This window comes from Triturus cristatus, chromosome 3_2 (genome assembly GCF_964204655.1).
Source record: "Triturus cristatus chromosome 3_2, aTriCri1.1, whole genome shotgun sequence".
In the NCBI taxonomy this organism is placed as follows: domain Eukaryota; kingdom Metazoa; phylum Chordata; class Amphibia; order Caudata; family Salamandridae; genus Triturus; species Triturus cristatus.
The window spans coordinates 743,183,530-743,205,755 of record NC_140584.1 but is presented as its reverse complement, the minus strand read 5'-3'; the positions used below and the strand labels follow the sequence as shown (position 1 = coordinate 743,205,755).

The following is a 22,226-nucleotide window of genomic DNA, read 5'->3' as shown; positions in this document are numbered from 1 at the left end:
ACGGAGTCTGCCCTTCTCTCCATGGCTGAACACCTACGCACAGTGATGGATGCGGGGCAGACAGCGGCGCTCGTTTTATTAGATCTGAGCGCCGCGTTCGACACCGTGTCCCATCCTATCCTGTTGCATCGCCTGGAGGAGGTCGGGCTGGGTGGCTCTGCCCTCCAGTGGTTTCGCTCTTTCCTGAACGATCGTTTCTTTAGCGTTGCGCTGCCACCGTACCAGTCCCAATTCCTTCCTCTGAGACAGGGGGTCCCGCAAGGCTCCTCGCTGAGTCCCACGCTTTTCAATCTGTATGTGAGACCGCTGGCTGAGATCGTCAAGCAATGGGACATGACTATGGTCTCGTATGCTGACGATACTCAGCTAGCGGTGACTATCAGCGGGGATGCGGATCGGGATGCCCCCAGGTTTCAGAGTGGACTTAGGGCGGTGGCAAGCTGGATGAAGAACAACTGTCTCCAGCTCAACGCGAAGAAAACCGAGATCATGATCGTTGGCAGGAAGGCGGAACTGTGGGGGGACAAGTGGTGGCCCATTGAACTGGGGCCGGTCCCTCTCCCGGTCACTGAACTTAGGAATCTGGGAGTGTGGATGGATCCCGCTCTCAGTTACGAGGGCCACTCGAAGAAAATCGCGGCCGGCTGTTTTGGCATCTTGCGGTCGCTGAGGCCCATTCTTAAGTTCTTTGACCGTGGTACCAGGCAGCTGATAGTCCAGGCCACGGTATTATCTCGCCTGGACTATGCCAGCTCGCTTTTGGTAGGGACCAACGTGGCGGAGACTACCCGCCTTCAACGAGTGCAGAATGCCGCGGCTAGAGCCATTGTAGGCTTACCCCGAAGGAGCTCTGTCTCAGGTGTCTCGAGATCCTTGCATTGGCTCCCCATTAAATCACGCATCCAGTTCAAGGTGTTGTGCTTGGCGTTTAAGATCTTGAGGGGAGTAGGTCCGCCAATTCTTGCTGACCTCCTGTCGTGGTATGTTCCTTCCCGCGCTTTGAGATCGGGAAGCCAAGCGCTCGCGGTGGTCCCCCGATACAGGTTGTGTCGGGCTGGTGGTCGCTCTTTTCGGGTGAGGGCGGCTGAACTCTGGAATTCCCTCCCAGTGGACTTGCGGCTACTGACTGACCTCTTGGCCTTTCGCAAAGCTCTGAAAACGTTTCTTTTTTGAATAGATCTTTTATCTGTGTTGTGTTTCTGCTATCTGTTGCACATTGCCTGCCATGCGCCAGGACGCCCCTTAGCTGGGGCAGCTGTGCGCAATACAAAAGTGCATAACATAACATAACATAACATAACATTCCAACTCTAATAATAATATAAGAAGCTCAGGATGCTTTTTATTGAATAGAAGTATCTCTTATTACTGAAAACGTTAGAGACCCCTGTTCTGAATCAAAATCTGTTTAACCAATTTTAAATTCAGACTTAGATCACTGTAGATAATAGAGGATCAAAATATTCACACATTTAAAAACCATTTGAAATGTGCTTTTGCTCTCTCTTTCACATGGGATTCACGGCGATGCTATCACTTTTATAAAGGGACATGGAAAGTGCAAGTTGGGTTCCTTCAATTGAAACATTATCTAACCATAAATATTTCCATAACTTTTGAGAATCACGATGGCTCTATGGGCAGAACATTAGGAAGGATTTTTATTGGCTCGTTCAAGAGAATGATACGCACCACTGACATGGTTTTGGCAACCATTTCCTACACAAGTACATACTTAAACTGCACAGCTATGGGTTTACTTAATTTACCCAAATGGTTATAAAGTTGATATATAATACCAGCGGCCCTGTAGTCGTGTTATTGGAGAACATCTGATTTTCAATTTCAAAGTCCTCAAATGCGATCAGTTATCCCAAGGTCAGGGGTTCCCTCAAAGTCCAGGAGGACCATATGAATTCCAGAAAATCAGTATATCCATTGTCTATGTGAATGAATACTATTAAGATTTATGTAAATGTGTCTTATGGGAACGTCCTGAAAATCTGGTATAGATTTGGCTCTTCAAGACCTACATTAAACACCTATGTTTTAGGACTTTTCTAGTTTGGTACACCAGTGCAGAATGGTTAATATATTCTACAAATATCTTCTGTTTATCTTGATCTAAATGAATTCCTTTGAAGAGCCTGGAAAATTTGAGGAAAGAAAATAAGGCCTGTCACAAATAGCAAATTGATTAACTCTTCGTTAATAGTCCTTTTATCGCTCTGTTTCTGAATTATCCTCAAATGGGCCTCTAAATTTGTGTGGCAGGAGATTTTTGTTTGTGCTGGTTCCTCCACTAATGTTTTTCAGATCTTATAATTTGCCATTGGGCTCTAATCTTGTGTGTTTTTGCTAGCTCTTTTGAGAGCTCTAGCTAATGTTCAGACACCCCAAACTGTTTCCAAAGATAGCTTGGATGTGACAGTTTTTAAATGATGTCCAGAAGCATTAGAGATGTTCTCCTCCAACAAAGGTTTACTCACAGTATGAGGTTGTTTGTATTTATTTGCTCCGTCATCTGGCAGGGGTATTTTCACAATTACCTTCGTATTTAAATAGAATCCCAAGAAGTGTTTTGTGCAAGCGCCGGGTGAGGAAAATATATTCAAACCGAATTAATGTATAAGTATAGTCCAGCTGTGGCTCCTCCGCTAAAGCGGAGGAGCGTTGCCCCACCGCTTTAAAGCAGTGCAAAAGAAAAAAGAAAATAATAACTGAGCAATATTATCATTTTATTTTTTGTATTGTAGTTGCCGCAGCGCCAGGTTAGTGCGGGACTCACCGCGTTACATGTAGGAGGAGTGGCTGCTTCTGTTTCATCTATAGTGCACATGACTGTTTGGCCAGCCATGCACATTTTGCATGGTCTCCACCAAGGCTGCATTAGAGCCTGGGTGGAGAACATGCTTAGGCTTCCACTATCTTTCAGAGCGCTGAACCACGGTGCTCAGACCACTCATGACGCTGCTATCAGCAGCATCATGATTGGTCAGGGGAGTCTTCCTGTTCCCAACCTGTGGAGGAGAGGCGGCGTCTTGCGGCAGCTGGCGACCGCACCAGCAGGTACATTTTTTTATTTATTTCCCCCCACCCTACCACCTACCAGGTGCCACTGGTATAATCCCTCTCTATGGGAGAGTTTACCTCCGGATTTCATCTACTGTCAGAAGTCCCCGTAGAAGTAATAAATGAGGTTTGAGTGCAGAAGCCAGATTTTTTTTTATACACTCCAATAGAGGATTAAGGATGAAATTGATGTTTCCTACAAGGGTCATCTTACCATTCAGCTACCCAAGAAAAACAGGCCTCGATCCTAAGAAATTGTGTCATTAGTTGCAAAAGATGTGAGTCCTTCACAAGTGATAAATCCACAATGGTCTCTTTACTGGGTAACCAAGTACCCCATTGTAGTACTCAGTGCTTTAAATGGAAATACAAAACTGCAGGAACTCACTATTTAAAGTATCCTGAGAAGAGTTGGTACACTCCCATAAAATGTATTGCAGACGTGCAGGTACTCTCCCTTTCAAATTAAAGAAGTGCAGGTACTCTGTACCGGACAATACCTGCCTATTTAAAGCACTGATAGTACTTGACTATCTCAAGTTAGCGAAGCAGAGCAGCCCACGGCCTACTCAGGGTAGGTGGTGTGGGTTAGTAATCTCAATTTACTAGCACACAACATCACTAAATAAATGGTCCAGTCAGTGCTTTTTCTTTTACAAGAAAAAGTACTTTCATTACACGCACACTACTCAATTATTCACTTAAAATTATAAATATGCACATTCAGGTAGATACAAATATCTTTGGTGACCCCCTCATATAACAGTACACCCCTAGTGGGCAGAGATCCCCCTAGTCACAATACCCTCCATCTATGCCAGATGCAACATCACAATATAAGAGAATATCATTTTAAATAAGGCATGCCTTCTGGATTTGGTAGGGTGACACCACATTAATAAAATCAGCCACAAGTCATGTTTGAACCTTATAACACCAGTAAAACCATTAAGCACAGTCTTAATAACCAATAGCATTCATTATAATGGTCGCTGTTTATTGCCCAACACCAATGTTATCCCTAAAGCATATTGACATCAAAATCATGCCTAACGTTTTCTTCACAATCTATGGACCAAAAATGCAGTCATTGGACCAACCCTTAGGGGTCCCAGCACTCTAGAGCCCGAGAGCAAAAAGTAAACACCTAGGCATATTGCGGGTGAGTGGGAGGAAGACAATCCCTTGATCGCTACGCTTTGCTCTTTAGTAATGTGGCCTTGATGGTGGCTCGGAGAGATCTGATTAAATGATGGGGGAAGAGGTCGCTACCAGCAGTGCGGGAGTGGGTAGAAGGTATGGACTGGTGTATGAAGCAGAGAGGTTAGTATATCAAGCAAGGAGCTGACCACATACAGTTGACAAAATCTGGGGCCTGTGGATGACCGAAAGGGATGCAACATGATGATGGTCTGGAAGAAGTCGAAAAAAGCAAGACAAAGGAGTATGGGAGGTTCCGAAAGAGGACACAAAGAGTGGGACACCACTATGTATTGTTTCACCAAGAGATGTGGTCAAATCTGGGACTAATACGATTGGACTGATTATTTTTTACTGTATGCTCGAATACATGCCTCATACAGTTAGGACGGATTTGTTTTGTTGTTTATCCATGTATGAAACTTAATAAAAAAAATAAATAGAGGTAAACCTCTCCCAGGGTTGGGGACGTGATCACCTAGGAGATCTAAACATAAAACATTTGTGCAGGGCTGCTCCACCTCTTGCACTGACCACTTGTTGGTGTGGCCATCTTCATTTTAGGGCCACAACAGAAATCTAAATGTAGATTTCAGCCCCCTTGCGGGACATTATGGGGCACTCCAGCTGGGAGAAATAAATACCTAATGAGCGAGTCTGCATGCTCGTTTCTGTTTACTTTACAGCCTTGAGCCATTTCCTTGATGGCCCTCACTCCCAATGCCTTATTTTTCACTGGGTGCTGAGGGAGAAGGGGGAGCCCCTGGGCCCTACACAACCCCGCCAGCTCCCTGAATGCAGCTGTGCTGCGCAGGAGCCAGAATCTTCCTTTCAGCTCAACTGTATGATGGAGAATGATGTCTGATTTTCCAGTCAGTAGATTGTCCATAAAGAGGCCTTTAACAACCTCACCACCTTGATCATTGGAAATTTACGATCAAAATATTATTCCTGCTCAATTCCACCTGAGGGTCGTCTGCTTTTGTTTGTGACACAGTTACTCTTCAACTGGTTGCACTTCAGCTGTGAGTTTTATAAATCATTCACTAGGTCCTCCATTCCACACACAGCATCATCTTGTCTTATTTAATTATTAATATCCTGAAAGGAGCAGGTAAGTTCAGGTTAAAGGGTGCCTTCTTCATCTCACTCAAATATATAGCCAGATCCCCACATATGGCCAGGGGTCCTACATCATTATTTTTGGTTTGGATGTTTTCAGTCACTGAGTTACAGGGTTGGCCTTGTGAAGCAGTAGGTCATTAATCTTCACATATATTGTTCTCTTGTGTAGTTTCTATAAGACCTATATAGGATCTGCGCGTTTAGACAACATACACTACGGGACTGGTGTCCAGACTGATTGCAGACACCCCCACCGGGTATGTTGGCCTGTGTACCAGCTAGCTCGCAATGCCACTATAACCTCCTCTTCCCAAGGAGAGAATAGTTATTCGCAACTATCAAACATGACAACCCTGATCCCTCAGGGCCATGGAAACAGTAACTTACTTTTCTCTCAGTTACTCTTGCTCACTTGTTCTCAGAGAGATACACGGAATAAACGGTTGGGACGTTTTCAATAAGTATTTATTGAACAGTCGTTAGTCTAGCGTAAAATAAGTGCACTGAAAACACCAGTAGACAGTAGCATATATAAATGAGTAGCAGCACTAAGAAAGTAAACAGATGGTAGGTTTCTACCATTTTGCTGAAATCATAAATATAGGTAAGTATATAAAATACATGGCAATAAAATGCGTACTCCTACGATGCACCCTACCTAGATGTACCTAAGTGTACCTAGCATGTGAGTAAGTGTAAAGCCAAGAATTCCTCTAGGATAAAGCCAACCCAATTACCTGATGTTAGCCTGTGGGACCCCGTTCTGGTCTTCAGCTGAACATCATGCGAGGGATGTCGGACCACTGCGAGCTGGAGTATCTGCATACAGGAACCTCAGCGTCTCGCGTCAGTGTGTCGGCATGAAAGTCGTGATCTCCTCTCTCTATCTCAGCAAGAAGTGGTGTTTATATGCTCTAAGGTATCCCCAGGGGTTCTACTTTGCTGTGCCAGTGTCAGGAATTAACTTTTACACAGTTATTATGCAGGAGATGATGGTCCTGCTGTGATTCCAAGAAACTAAGAATCCTCATGCGTAATTTAAGAGGCCGGTAACCAGGGTAAAAACCATACATACTTATGTGTAGTATTGTAACTGGGTAAAAGGTCAGTCCTCCAAATCCGTTATGTATGTAGTATAGGAGAGAATGTAGGTGAAGGGATATGGTGATACCTAGACCTATATTGGGGTACCTATATGAAATAGAACAGTACAGTTGTTCTATAACAAGATGTCAGGCAATCGGAATACTTGGGCCTAATTGGGCTACCAACACAGAAGCTCAGGACTCGCTTTTGCTCTTAATGGGACTCGGTAGGGGAGTACTGGGTGCCCTTCTATTTTAGTAGCTGTTGGGAAGGCAACCAGAGTACCTTTTTGCAGATCCTTTGAAGGAAAGGTGTCTGTTGCCTTTCTTTGCTCTGGTTCAAGTGCTGTTGCACAATGACAGTCTTTAGGAGCAGGGTACAAGATAAAGAAGGGTCCTTATATTTAATTGTTAGATGTCTAAGTGCATTGGAGCTTCAGACTAATTGAAGGGCTCAGCACTGACCAACACTGCTTCTCAGACAACAGTCAAAGCTTTGAGAATACTAATTCTGAAGGCATTTTTTACATTCACCATCTCCCATACTGCTGCTTCACAGGAGCATCTTTAATGCAAATGAAGATTAAATGGAAGTTTCTCTTTGCAGAACAAATCTGTTTTTTTACAGTTCTCAGTGCTCAGGCCAAATCTAATTTTATTTGTTTCAATATCATCTAACTGTGCCTTTTTTGATATCCTGTTCAATTCTTTTTACTGTTTTCTTCTATTGACAAGATAATAATGCATTTTCTGCCACTGGCTATAAATTGCCTCCTCCTCGCATTTAATGATGTTAAAACAATTAATAGGTCGACATCACAAAATAGGAAGGAATGTGGAGTCATGAGCAATTATTATAGCGAAAATACCACAACAATATTGCCTCCACAAAGCTTTTATATCACCAAAAAATATCAAGACTCCATGGTGGAAGGCAAAATAATTTTGGAACAGTACACACAGGTAACAAGGTGGGTCAAGAATGAAACTACAGCCACCCTGTGACGAACACCATTGTTTTATCCGCCTCTAAGATGAATAATCATAACCTGTGCCATTTAAAAAGTCTACTAACAAGTAATTGGGAGCAAATTAGTTAATTAGCTTAGACATGTGGTAAGTCAATCCGTCTGAAATAAATGCTATTAATAGCTAAAAAACAAAAATAATCCTGCTTTAACAATGTGTGCAAATAACCATGGCGCAAATAACATTTGTGTCAGCTGTATTGCCAACAGATCTACATACATGTGTATATAGAGAATAAGCAGGAGTGCTAAATGTGCATATATTTGTGAGATATTACTGGTACCACCACTATCAATCTGGTGATAACTGGCCACATAGCCTAAGGGAGTGTCAAATTTGCACTCGTTGCCTAAAGGTTTCTAGGGCTAAAACAAGCAAAATTTGTGGATTTTAGCACAGACGTATAGGTTTGAATGCCCATTGTAAGGTTCAAGAGTTTCAGATCCCTAACCTTTGAACACCATACACAAATCCTGCATGAATACAATTGGAGCTGCCTTGCAAAATTTACCGGGATTACCTGCTGGAGGGCAAAGCACGCTTTCCAACAACTCCAAGCTCTGGGAGTAAGAGAGATAATTTGACTGTGAGCATTGGTACAGACATCAGCCATGCTACACATGGAGAGTATGAACACTGGTAAGCATAGAAAGCTTTGTGTATGCTCTAGGCTAGAGGGTGTTGAAGGCCTGTTATGCAACTAAGAAGGATCCTTTATTGAAAGAAACCCCTTTCAGGAGGGATGTTACCACCCCCCATTTCAAGCAATACCCCACTGGCATGACAAGAAACGTTTGAAGGAATTCATGGATTTTTACTACTAGATTCAAAATATCTTATCCAGAAAATTCAAGAAATGGTGCAGATTATTGGAAGATTTACTTGAAAATTCCGCCGGCCCAGGCCTATTTTCAGGCTCGAAAATTATTTCTTAGCTTGGGTCTCAACAAGTCAAAACCCATAAAGAGCTTAGAAATCCAAACCTCTATTTCAGAAAGAGACCCCAAGGGGAACAAAAGGCCTTAATCGCCACCCACTGAACCCTCAAAGTAGAAGACCAACCTTTTTCAAACCCTCTTGTAAGAACTGTAAAATAATCGGAGGAGAACAAAGGATTTAAGGAGACCCTATCTTGCTGTAGTAGTGTGGGTGGAGGTTTTTTTTCATTTGTTTGAGTTTCTCTTTGTTAGAGGTTATGGAGTTAGAAATGTGCTCACAACTGCATATAGGCCTCGAGCCAACCATGTTATCTGTACCACTTGGAATAATGTATTCTAATATGACTTATTGGCAAGGTATGGAAACCTAGAGATGGAAAATATGTGATAGCAAGTGATAACTCTTTGCCTTTTGTGTGTTACCACTACACTCCCAAGATACCTTGATGTAAATGGAAATATTTTTCTAACTTATTATTGTGAATTTTGTTTTATTAAAAAATACAATTATAGTAAATGTGATTATGTAAATTGATAATTATAGTAGTAATTATGATTGTATTAAGTACACCAAATAAAATGTACAAATGTTTTAATTTATTTATTTTTCCAGAGCTGGTGATAAATGACCGTGCAACATCACTGAAATAAGCACATTTTGTCCCTCTGATCCCCAAGTGTATAATTCATTTATCGTCAAATGTCCAACATAGAGTTACGCTGACAAACCCGCAGGACTACTCATCATGGAAAACTTTGTTAGAGGCAGCTCCAGTAAGGAATCACATTCCACTTTTAGACATTGCGAGAAATGTGGAAAGAAACACAGTTTCCCAAGTACAGGAAGTGCAGGAGCCTGTTTACTATGAAGAGAGATTTACAGACTCTTAAGCGAAAAGCTGGAACTAATGAGTGCATGAGTAAACGCTTCAACAGGAGAACATCACTATAGTTAAAGTCAAATTTGTATGCTGAAGCATGTATATTCTGTGAAAAGATAGAATACTACAAGGAAACATCAACGCATGAGAAAAATTAATCTAGGCCACAGAGCATAGAGTTGACAAAAGGCTTCAAGAGTGTGCAGCCATTAATTGTGATTCAAGGATCTTAGCACTTTGTATTAGGAACATAGTGGCTGCTGAAGCCCATTATCATGCATCTTGTTATAGGCACTACACAAGGGCTAAACAAAGAAGATCATGCATCTAGTATTAAAAGTGATGATCTCTACAAAAATATAAGATGAAGCATATGATGAACTATTTCAATACATTAGAACTGTGATTATTCCTAACAAAGAGGTAATGTGTGTGACGACTCTCACTGAAAGGCTTGAAAACCTCATGACACGCAGAGGAATACAGGTAATAGATGAATCAGCCAAGAAGCATATTAGAAGAAAACTGGACTCCAAGTTGGGTGACAGCCTCCGCACATTCCCAGATAACCAAGGAAAATTATTGGCCCAACCTGATAGTGTCATGCTGCGAGATGTTATGAGAGAAAACCAGAGTTTGAAAAGAGAATTATCTTTTTTAAAGGCTAAGGCAACAGACATGAACACGATCATTGATCAAATATAATCACACATAAGAACAATGATTAAAACAAACCTGACATCAACACCATGGCCATATCCTCCATCAGACGTTGACACCGGTTTAGACACCGAAACGCGCGTCGGCGCTGGAGAACCATGTGCACCCGTTGTTTCCACCTTCCTTAATAAGAAGATATGTGATTATGGACTACATCAACCCATTAGATCATTGACTATCTGATGTTCACCATGTACCTGTTGTTTTGAGTTTGGATTAATTTAAGCATTTATAGTAGGATGTTTTTTGTATCTGTATATGTGTGATATTGTCGAACTCTTCTTGAGTTCTTAGAGTGCATGAGATTGTATGGGTCTGTGGTTTGCTGCCTGTGTGTATTGAGAGAATGTAAATGTTTGACTGTTTATATGTCTATTTATGTCTGAACTTTATCATGGCTTATGTCATTTTTTTTATAAATTTTGATAAAATGTTATAAATAAAGAGTTTATATTTCGTAATTCCTCCCCCTTTTTTCCCTACTTGGGAGAATTTCTCAGTTTCTATGGCGACCTCCTAACTAATCAGTGACTCTTTGAGTGCTTTATAAATATTGTTCAGGCAGTTTGGGTCTCTTTAGACCGTATGTTGGCTTTCCCCCTGTCCAATCTGCCTGTTATTCGCCTCCAGGGGCCCCCTTCTGTGTGAGTGGTTACTCGTTCCCAGTCTTGTTGCTGTGGGGGTTTACGCTGTGTTTTCCCCTTTGGGAGATTCTGCACACCTAGTGTTCTCTACTTTACTTCTCATTTTCATATGTTGTGGTGGGTCTAAACTATATCTATATTCTTTCTACAATCAATATTTTTATGAGTAGATTTGTTTTCCTCTTTGTGTAGTATGTTTATATTTTGTACGTCAGACTTCTATCTGTAGTAATAATTTTGATTATTGTTGTCTCATCTACTTACCTTCTGATCCTATCGCAATTATTCCCCATCTTTCACTCCTATGGACAGGATTAAGACCTTCGGGTTCTCAGATGAAGATTTTGCCGGTCTTATCGGTCAAACTTCAGGCAGTGATAAACCCTTCACACTATCGAAGGGTTTAGAAGAAGAATGGACCAAACTCCTCCACCTCAAAAAAAGTCCAAACATACTGAATCTCATGCCAACTTCATGTTGGAATATTTAAAAGCTGGCACTATTCCTATTGGCTTGAGGGTCAGAAATATACCTGGTCTCTTTATCGAAATCAGACAGTTCCTGGAAAAGTAGGCATTAATTTCAAATAGATGTTCCAGGGACTGGATGATGCTGATTATTGAAACCGCGAGAGAGGTTATATCTATTTTGAACAAAGAGATTGAGGACTTAGAAGAGAAACTTAAAAAAGATAACAGTGTTGAGGACGGGAAAAGGAAATTGGAGGAAATTTCATACGAACTAGACTCTTTCGCCGAGTACCTTTTAAAAAGAAAAACAGAAAAACTCAAGAAAGACATTCAGTTATTTTCCCAAGAACGTGCATATCCCTACCTCACTACAAACTTTTATACCACTACTGACGAGAATACCTCTGGTGCAGGTACCCCACGTTGGGGAAATAGGTGTGTTACCACTTTCTCTGATACCACCAACTCGGAAGGCGAGGGTCCCTCAAACTATAATCCTAATTACCAGCCAAGACAGGACCAATTCGAGAGGCCTCCAACCTATAACCGTTATTTAGGCAATCGAAGGGGCAACTTTCGCCCCAGAACTCGGAACCAACAACAAAGGAACTATCGTCAAGAGCAGGACCAGCCTCAGAAATATATTCAAACACACAACCAGCAATATTGGAGAACGTGAATTGCATTCCAGTGTTCAATTTGTCCTCTAACAATATGGACTCTAACACTGAGACCCTTTTATCCAGAGGATTATCCTTTGTTCCTACCACTAGTGTTAATACGTTTGAGCTCATTAAGGACCTCCATCTGTTCTTCTGTAGAGTAAGACTTAGAAAGGTTTTTCAAACTAGACCCCCCCCCCACCGACATCCTTGACAACCTATCTGGCTTAAAACCGCCATCTGACTTCACCCCAAATCTTGATTCCCTTGGATCAGAGGTGGAAATGTTTGAAAAATCAGTGATTACCAAAATGCAGAAAATCATCAAATATGTCCCAAGACCCCCATAAAACATCTCTAGAGAAGAGAACGCCACCCTCCAATCTCCGAGAGATAACATGAACCTTACCATCAAGCCATGTGACAAGGGAGGAGGCATTGTCATTGTTGATACCCCACAGTATGTGGAGAAGATGAACAGCCTTCTTGGGGTCACTAGACATTATAAGAAAATCACTGCTAACCATGAACCTGGTCTGAAACACAGAATTCTCAGGATAGTGGAAACGGCTGTGGACAATGGAGATATTTGCACCAAAGAGGCGGAATTCCTTACGCCCACCTGCACTCGCATACCTATCATATATGGACAGCCAAAAACTCACAAGAATGAGTGCAATCCACCTTTGAGACCCATAGTGTCCACAATTGGGGCAGCCACTGAACCCCTTTCAAAATATGTTGACCGTTTTCTCAAACCCTTAGTCTGCAACATTTCATCCTACGTTAAGGACACTGGGCATTTCAATTCCAAGATCAAAAACACCCCCTACAACTGAGAGGGGGAACTGCTGGTCACGATGGACCTTGAGTCCCTATATACCAACATCCCCCATGAGGGTACCATGAAAGTACTCCAAGAAATCCTTCAATCAGACCCAACTATAACCAACTCATCATTTATCCTTTATTGTTTGGATATAGTACTTGGAGAAAATGTTTTTGAGTTTAATGGTACCTATAACCAGCAAGTACAGGGAGTGAGCATGGGGGCGGCTTGTGCACCAAGTGTAGCATGTCTATACATGGGACACTTTGAGGAACACAATATATACCACGAGATTGCCTCGTTTTTGGAAAATGTCCGTTCATGGTCGCGATTTATCGACGACATCTTTTTCATCTGGAAGGGTTACAAAGAGACTCTTGATGAATTCACAAGTTGGATTAACTTAACCGACCCTAACCTCAAGTTTACTGCTCAGTCCAGTAATGTCAAACTAAAATTCCTTGATGTCTGGATTGAGCACCAAGATTCTCACCTTCAGGTTTCGTTATATACTAAACCCACGGCAAGAAACACCGTGCTGCAATATAGCAACTTCCACCCTTGCTGCCAGAAGGAAGTCATCCCTTTCAGCCAGTTTCTCCATTTACGGAGAAACTGTACGAATATGAACGACTTCTTAAAACAGGCTGAGATCTTGAAAGAAAAATTGCTTAACAGGGGCTATCCAACAAGACTCCTTTAAGAGGGTGTACTGCTCGATTTTTCCGGTCTTATCGTGTTGAAGGGTGATTTAGGTGACTTCAGTCTCTTTCCATTCAAGTCTAAGGGTTAGAGTAGTGAATGGAGCCTATTTACTAGGCACTTCGACATGATTCTGTGCTCTTCCCCATAGATCAGGGCTTGCACATATAGCCTAGGGGATAGATTCGTTAGTATTAGGGATAACCTGTCCTGTAGTGAGGGTATTTCATGGAGCCGTGCTGAATGCAGGCCTGGTAGGCCTCAAACGGGAGAGACTCCATCTTTCTTTCTGCTCCGGCAGCTTGAGATGTTTCTAGGGTAAAGGGGATGTTTTAGTTATGAGGTGTTATTCGCTTGGAGAGAACCGGTTCAGGCCGGCCCTTATCGAAGGATTGTATTTTTCTTCATGCCGAAGACACTACATCAGGCCGGCCGGCTGGGAACGTGTCCTTGGCACGGGGAGGTACAAGAATTTGGTGGGCGGCAGGTTACGGGCTGGAATTTTCCATGAGAAAAGGCACCTCTATATTAGTGAAAGTCTGAGGCAGATGCTGGCACTTGCTTCTAGTCCATAGGCGGCACCTGGCCGTTAGTAGTAAAGCTGCTACTTATTCCAGGGGAGACAGATGACAAACTTGGAGGTGGAGAAAAACCGAGAAATAGATATTCCAAAGAGAAGAGAGTAGCCGATGAGGAAGAGGTCCCAGTGACTCGGAGAGGGAGACGGGAGTAAACCCGTGATTGCGGAGGTGTGACTTCCAGGCGAAGCCGAGGCGCAGACGAAAAGGGAACCTAGATGACCATTGAGTGCAGGCTACATACGACCAAGGTGATGTCAACCCCTTACTATTAGAGTGTACAACTTAATCTTTCACTTTTCTTTGCAGGTTATGTGATATGTATTATGTTCCGTGAGTGTGCATGTAATAACTAAATAAAGTATTCAGTTTGTAGTAAAGCAATATGTGCTACGTGTTCTTGTGTAAGAGGGTAACCTATTCTTCTAGTCAGCTGTGACTTGACATGAACAGATGTCAATCCTGATCAGGTAGGTGGTAACTGAGTAAGGGAGAAAGGAGCCCTTCGAACTAGGGAACAAGTTGTGCTCAACTAGCTGTCTCTGTGTGATCTGATATATAGTAACACTGATGTCGTGGTAATTATAGGATGAACTCGTGCTAAGGCTGCCGTCTGGGCAGGAAGTCCTGGGTCCGTTTGGGACCGCGAGGCTGTGACTGCCGTCTGGGCAGGAAGTCTGTGGCTGCCGTCTGGGCAGGAAGTCCTGGGTCCGTTTGGGACCGCGAGGCTGTGCTAAGGCTGCCGTCTGGGCAGGAAGTCCTGGGTCCGTTTGGGACCGCGAGGCTGTGGCTGCCGTCTGGGCAGGAAGTCCTGGGTCCGTTTGGGACCGCGAGGCTGTGGCTGCCGTCTGGGCAGGAAGTCCTGGGTCCGTTTGGGACCGCGAGGCTGTGGCTGCCGTCTGGGCAGGAAGTCCTGGGTCCATTTGGGACCGCGAGGCTGTGACTGCCGTCTGGGCAGGAAGTCTGTGGCTGCCGTCTGGGCAGGAAGTCCTGGGTCCGTTTGGGACCGCGAGGCTGTGACTTGTAGGTCTTGGTATATATAGTAGGAATTCCCTGTCCTTAGGTGGTACATATATGTGGTTATTTAGGTGTAAATAGGCCCTAGGGAGGGGGTAACGTTCTGGTTTGGGTTAGAGAGTCTCTGCTGAGCGGGTTCTATCTGATCCGAAGACCCAAGCAGAACAGAGGGCCAGATATTATAACAGGGAAGCTATGTTCAAACCTAAAAACATTGAACAATCAGATAAACTGGTCTGTGTGACTAAGCACTCTAACCTTGATCAGAAGATACGCCAGACCATTAACTCCCAATGGCACCTGCTCAATATGGACAACTATGAATATAAGTTACCGAAACCCCTGTTTGTGTTCAGAAGGAACAAAAATCTCAGAAATCACTTGGTGAGAGCCAAGATCCCTGAAAGCAACCCCTTCTGTCAAAAATCTATCACAGGGAGTGAATCCATTAAAGGAAACCATAGATGTGGCTCCTGCCAAGCATGCTCGAATGCCATTGTAAGTGAGAGTATCCGAATTAATGAAAGAACTGTCTTTCTCTCTGAGATGACCAACTGTCGTTCATCAAACGTCATATACGTCATTCTCTGCCCATGTAAACTAGCCTATGTTGGCGAAACCGGCAGAGAAGCTAGAAAGAGAATTGGTGAACATAAGTCTAATATCAGACTCAAGACACAGTCAGCCCCCCTGGTCAGTCATTGGTTAGAGTCAGCCCATGTAGAGAGTGACCTCAAATGGTCTATTCTGGAGAAAGTGCAATCACAAGCATGGAGGGACTTCCCTGCTACCAGAAGGAAAAGAGAAGTCTTCTGGATTTTCACCCTTAACTCGCAAGAGAAAGGTCTGAACGAAGCCTGCCCTTGGGAGAACGCGATCCTATGATGGGCCCACCCAGGTTGATTCCTGTTCTCCCCTTTTGCTGTGGATTTATTGATATCTTTGTTATGCACAGATTAATTAATTTTTCTATTTTTCCTTTTTACTTAGACTACTTACCCTATTTTGATTGTTTACCATTTTTCGTTGTACATTTTATACACTATGATCTGTTCTATATCTCAGGATATGCTTCTTACTTTTTTATTCTTATTCTTTATTTTTTATGTTTGTTTTTCTTTATTGGTGCAATATTGCTTTGCATCCATGTGGTTAGAAAAGATCTTTATTTGTCTTGATTGTGTCTCCTCCTGTCCAATATTGCGACTGTGTAATTGGAACCATCTTGTTTACAGGACTAGTCCTCTTTCTATTGCGGTTTCCTTAATTTTAGCGAGCAACTCTCCCCTCTCGATGCGAACGGCTCCTCCGCCTACGGCCTCCCTTATTTAAATCCCCTGAGCGCTTTCGTGAGTACTCAGCTGATTTGTGTTGACGGCGGGAGCTTTGTTACCCGCGTGCTGCTGGATGGCTATGACTGCGCATCTCTTCGCACCCCGGGTAGGTCACGTTTTACTATTTACGGACTCCCATTTGGCTGGGGAGTTGGGTGCTTTCAACTTGTTAGTCCTGGTTATTTGTATAGTACTATGTGGGTCACCCCCTGCTGGGATCAATTCTCATTTTTAGCTCACTAAACTTACAGGGTATAGCTGTGTACTTTCTCTGTTTTGAATTCCCTCCATGGGAACTTTGCATTAATCTATGCTTTATCAGTTCCCACCCTGCATCTCCTATCATTCACCATTACTTGCCGGGTGAATATACGCATTTGTTTATGAACCATTTGGTTTTTACTTACCTCTACAAATGGTTTGTATGCCGAGTATCGCGATCCCTGACTAGTTATGCTCTGCGCTTATTAACCTTACCCCATTGGAATGTTCAGGCGAGTTTCCATGGTTTGCCTCATGACACCTGGTGCATGTGCCTTTGAGTCCCTATTCTTACACCTAAATATATCTTTTTATCCACGTTTTAGTGGCTCCCGGGGCTGAGGTGGGGTGCCGCAGCCGCCCATGGGTACAGAGTATATCTACGGTAAGAGTGGTGACTGGTTTTAGGGAAGTTTGGGGGGGAGGGGGGGGGGGGGGGGGGGAGTAGTTGCTCGTTCGGCGCCGGCGCCGTTGGGAGCTCTCCGTTTGTTTATGGTTTACATAGAGAAAATGAGGCCTGCATTATCCTTCTTTAACTGTGATACGAATGCACTTTCTAGCGCCGCCGTACCCCCGGGTTGACGGCACTGGGCTGTGTTAGTTAAGACAAAGTGCATGAATGCAATATGCGGCCGGCCCGAAGGGTTGTAGGCCAAAGCTGTGTATCGTAAACATAACAATAAAGGTCTTTAAAAAAAAAAAAATATATATATATATATCTTTTTAGTTCTGTATTTTTATCATTTTTGCAGATGAATTCTTAATTCTAAAAATTCAAGCCTCTAATAACGAACCTGGGAACCAGAATTAATTCTATCACATCGCATCTTTTCCATTTGTGGATGCATATGACCTACCTAGTCTGTCCACTGTCTAACTGTATTTATCTAATTATCTCGGTAAGCAGCATATCTTTCCCTAGCAGCATATCTATCCCCTGATCTAATCTCAACTTATAATGTTTCTATCCTTCCAGACCCCTTATATTGAATCTTTCTTTGTTATATCTTTTGACCGCCTGTGTTCTTCATCGACGCTTCTATTGCAGGTATTCCTGTGTGAACTGTTTAGTCTTTCTTGACATCTATCAACACTGTTTTATTCACCGTTCGTTTAATTTCATTTAGTGCACAATGGCAATCTCTGGTGAACTTTCACATATTCACTTACTCCTTATTATTGGCACTCTTTGGACCTTTTTTAAAACTCTTCTCTCCACTTTAGGCAATTTTCCTTGTGTGCACTCCTCCCTCTTATTATGATATGAAACTCCATTGAATTATGTTTATCTGTAGCCTGCAAAGTTTTACTCTGCCTTTTTTCATGTTTTGTATGTAGTAATTGTATCTGCTTATAGATATCGTTATGTATTTTATGTTATATTATGTCATATGCTTATATCAATGCTATTATATTTGTAGGCGCATCTGCTCTTATGTCCCACAGCTTGATCTGATTGCCCTGATGAAGGTGTGACACATATCTGGGTTAGACACCGAAAAGCGCGTCTGGACAGGAGAACCATGTGCCCCCGTTGTTTCCACCTTCCTAAATAAGAAGATATGTGATTATGGACTACATCAACCCATTAGATCATGGACTATCTGATGGTCACCATGTACCTGTTGTTTTGAGTTTGGATTAATTAAAGCATTTGTGTGATATTGTCGAACTCTCCCTGAGTTCTTAGAGTGCATGAGATTGTATGGGTCTGTGGTTTGTTGCCTGTGTGTATTGAGAGAATGTGAATGTGGGACCTATTATGTGTCTATTTATGTCGGAACTTTACCATGGTTCATGTCATTTTTTATAAATTTTGATAAAATGTTATCAATAAAGAGTTTATATTTCTTAATCCCTCCCCCTTTTTTCCTAATTCTTGGGCGAATTTCTCAGTTTGTATGGCGACCACTTAACTAATCAGTGACTCTTTGAGCGCTTTATAAATATTGTTCAGGCAGTTTGGGTCTCTTTAGACTGTATGTTGACTTGTCCCCTGTCCAATCCGCCTGTTATTCACCTCCAGGGGCCCCCTTCTGTGTGAGTGGTTAACAGATCAGATTTTGCTCACACAGATCTACATAAGTCACAAATCGAAAAAGACTAAGATACTGTTAAGAGAGCTGTTAGTCTGGTTTAAAGCTCGATAAACCCATTTGTTGGGCCACATGATCTCATTAGTCTCTCCACGGCAAAAAAGGCATTGCATAGTATCCAACATAATGAAGTCATATTAAATAAGTGAACAGTGCTATACAGACTTCAAACTTGAGCGACTTGAGAATAATCCACTTATTAAGAAGTTTCATGACCCAATGAAAATGAACAAACTAAAAACCTTCACTAACATGTCCAAGAAGAAGGCTGTGAACGGCAATGGCTGGACAAGCATCATAAAAGCAGACAAAACACTATTTGGTTGAATCATTGTGACAGCACAGAATCGTAATCTTCAAATGGCGGATTTACTCTCTCATCCTTTAGGACCTTTACCATGGGCTTTAGCAACTCCAGAAGGTCAGTTGCGAAAGACAAACAAAGCTGTTTTAGCAATATACTTGCAGAAAAACGTTACCCCTGCTGAGGAAATGACAGGAAATTCAGCCATGCTGATTAATGATATGGTTCTTTTTCAGATCATAAAAGGAGAGGAATCAAACTTCGGTGACGTGACTATGTCTGTCTTGTTCATGGCTTTGCAGGAAGGAAATAGGAGTCAAAGAATCAATGTTGTGTTTGATACATACAATGAGACGTCTATTAAGAACAGCGAAAGGACAATCAGAGGGGAAGAACTCAGGCACTAGTTACAGAGCATCTCATCTTCCCAGAATGTCAGTGGAGGAAATTCCTAAGCCACGTATGGAATAAAACAACTCCCATTGCATTGCTTGTTAATGAATGGAGGAAGCCAGACTATTTTGCAAAACTTGAGACTAAAACACTGTTTGCAAACTGTGAAGATAAATGCTACAAAATCAAATCAGAAGGGAGCCACAAAGTGCCTGATCTCAACAGTACACACAAAGAAACAGATTGTTGTTTGTTGCTGCATGCTACACATGCTGCTAATGAGGTTTATGAGGCAGTAATGATAAGTTCAGATGACACCGATATGTTTATTATGTGTTTGGAATTCTGTGACAGTATCATGGCTAAATTGTTTATGACATGTGGTACTAAAATACTCATCTGAGTCCTTGGGAAAATAGTTTTAACTCTTGGTAACAATGTTTGCCGAGCTATGATAGGTCTCTCTCCATAGGTTTACCGGATGCGACACAGTAAGCACATTTGCGGGAAAAGGAAAAGTAAGTGCATTCAAAACCCTGTCTGCCAACAGACATACCCAGGAAACATTTTCGCAGCTTGGAGATGAATGGGATCTCTCTGAACAACTAATGGACAAATTGGAGCAATTCTCATGCTTGCTGTATGCATTAAAATATTTGGTTCCTCACACGAATGCCTGGAGATATCAACTATTCAGCGCAAAGAAGGGTAAGCTAGACAGTCATCAACTTCCACCTTGCAAGGACTGTCTGAAGAAATAATGTAGAACGTATGAATTATCAAGCTGCTATAAGCAAGAGAGGTCTTCAGAATGGTCCACTGACACCATGTCCAATTGGGAGAGGGTGGAAGTTGGAAAAACACGAGGGAGCAGAGCAACTGGTAGTGAACTGGATGAAAAGGCAGCCAGCACCTCAGGCTGTGTTAGATCTATTAACTTTCAACTGCATTAGGTGCTCTAAACTGCCAACATATGTCAGCTGTCTGAATGACCTCAAGTGCATAATATTATGTATTTGTTATGTGTATTATGTGTATATATTAGACCCTCCCAATGTGATTTGCCACCAACCGCCACTGCGAATGTGAATGATAAAATTGTGTTTATATTTACTCATGAAATACATTGCCTATTTAAGATATAACAACTAATATTTGAAATTGTAAGTAAAAATGATGCATATAATCTATATCAATATATGAGGAATACAATTACGTTGTATTGTTATTTTAAAGACTATTATTATTACAATGAATAATCATAATTATTTTAAAATAATATTGAATTTAACCAAAATGGTGGGATTCTATTTATTTGTATTCATATTATGATGAATTTGTATGCTAGTTATCAAAAATATGAAAAACATTTTTTTTTCAGTTATGGTTGCTAATTCAATAATATCAGACAAAAGGCAAAGAGTGATATCTTGCTATCACATATTTTCGATCTCTATGCATCCATACATTGCAATAAATAATGTTAAAAGTCATCCACTGAGTTGCACCAATGTGGCCTAAATTTGGCCACCTGGCTCATGGCCTAATAGCATAAGCAATTGGACAAGGAATAGATGAGGAGGTAATTCCTTTTTAAAAGGTTGTCCCTGAGCTTGGCGCAGGTGCTCAGTTTTACATCTCATCCTCAGATAGAGCAGCCATTTAGAGGTATGGTGAGGCAGTTTTTCCAGGTAATCTGCCAAGGAGGGATAAACTCCTACTTGTGTCTTTTTTTTTTTTACTTTTGGTTATATGCATCAGTATTTATGTGTATTTACGCTCTGTGTGAAAGTCTGGTGTGACCGCAATGGCATTGGTAGCTATAATAGTAACCATTTCTGCAGCACATAATACTAAAGTAGTCAAGGTTACATTAAAGCTTTGAAGTTAAGCATTGTTATGTGACGTGATGGCATTTATGTAGTACTTCTTACTCTGTCTGCCATGACAAACTCCACTCCCTTGCTACCCTGGACTCCCCCAGCCCCCTTTTAACCCCACCTGGCAGTCTTCCTATTTTAGGGTCCCGCAGATGTTTTCTAATTCCAGCATTGCAGTGGTGGTATAAAAATAACACAGGCAGGAAGCGGGAGCCTGAGCTGTGGGCACACGCCCACTCTGAACACAGTAATTACGTGTGGGCTACTTTGCCGCAGGCGCTTTTCGCCCCTCGGCCTTTTCTATTCAGCGTTCTTCAAAATGCGTTCTTCAAAATGTTCATTCTGACTGTATTAACGCCCCCTCTCCGCACGTTCATATAAAATAAGTGCTCTGCGCCCCCCTCCCTTGCTCCCTGAATGGAGCTGTCCTTTACATGACGTACATGCAGCGAGTGAATATAGGCAGGGTTACTGTACCTGGCTAGTAGGAGTCCCTTTATTTCCAGGTATGTCAGTGACCAGGGCCGACGAGGGGCTGCCGCGACCAAGGGAGTAGCAACGTCCTCTCTGCCCGTGCTCTTGGCTTCTTCCGGGCTGCTCCGGTGTCTCGAGGGCAGAAAGTAAGGTTCAGACTTGTACGGGACGAGGTGTCCGCACCTCAGTGGGCTGCCGAGGGTCTCCTGACAGAACAGGGAAGATGTGGCTTTGCTCAGCCTCTGCACCAGGGTTGTGCTGCTGCTTGGCCCCGCCCCACAGCAGCCCCCGCCCACTCCCACTCCCTCCATGACACTGTCAATGGAAAGACATCAACAACACGCTTGCTCCAGGAAACGGCTTCCCAGCAGCCGAGCTGCCTCTTGCTTCCGAGGCGACTAAGCGCAGGACACTTCACGATACCAACCAGGGATACTTTCCGCTATTATATCTTTCTAAACTGTTTTTGCACAAATTTGTCCTCCAACAACAATATATTGATTTTATTCACGTCCCTGGTTTCTTGAGTGCA

General features: G+C 42.5%; 1 protein-coding gene across 2 annotated transcripts in view; it reads right to left on the bottom strand.

The window, feature by feature from the left end:
• The window catches only part of INPP1 (inositol polyphosphate-1-phosphatase), a 134,856-nt gene extending 112,892 nt beyond the window's left edge, over nt 1-21,964 (bottom strand). The window contains exons 1-2 of one of the 2 annotated variants that reach the window (XM_085648809.1): nt 21,698-21,964; nt 10,066-10,169 (exon numbers count right to left, since the gene is read on the bottom strand). The gene's annotated coding sequence lies outside the window, so the exon portion shown is untranslated. The remainder of the gene's footprint in view (nt 1-10,065; nt 10,170-21,697) is intronic. The other variant, XM_085648808.1, reaches the window with a different exon arrangement.
• Between the last annotated feature and the right edge of the window lie 262 nt (nt 21,965-22,226).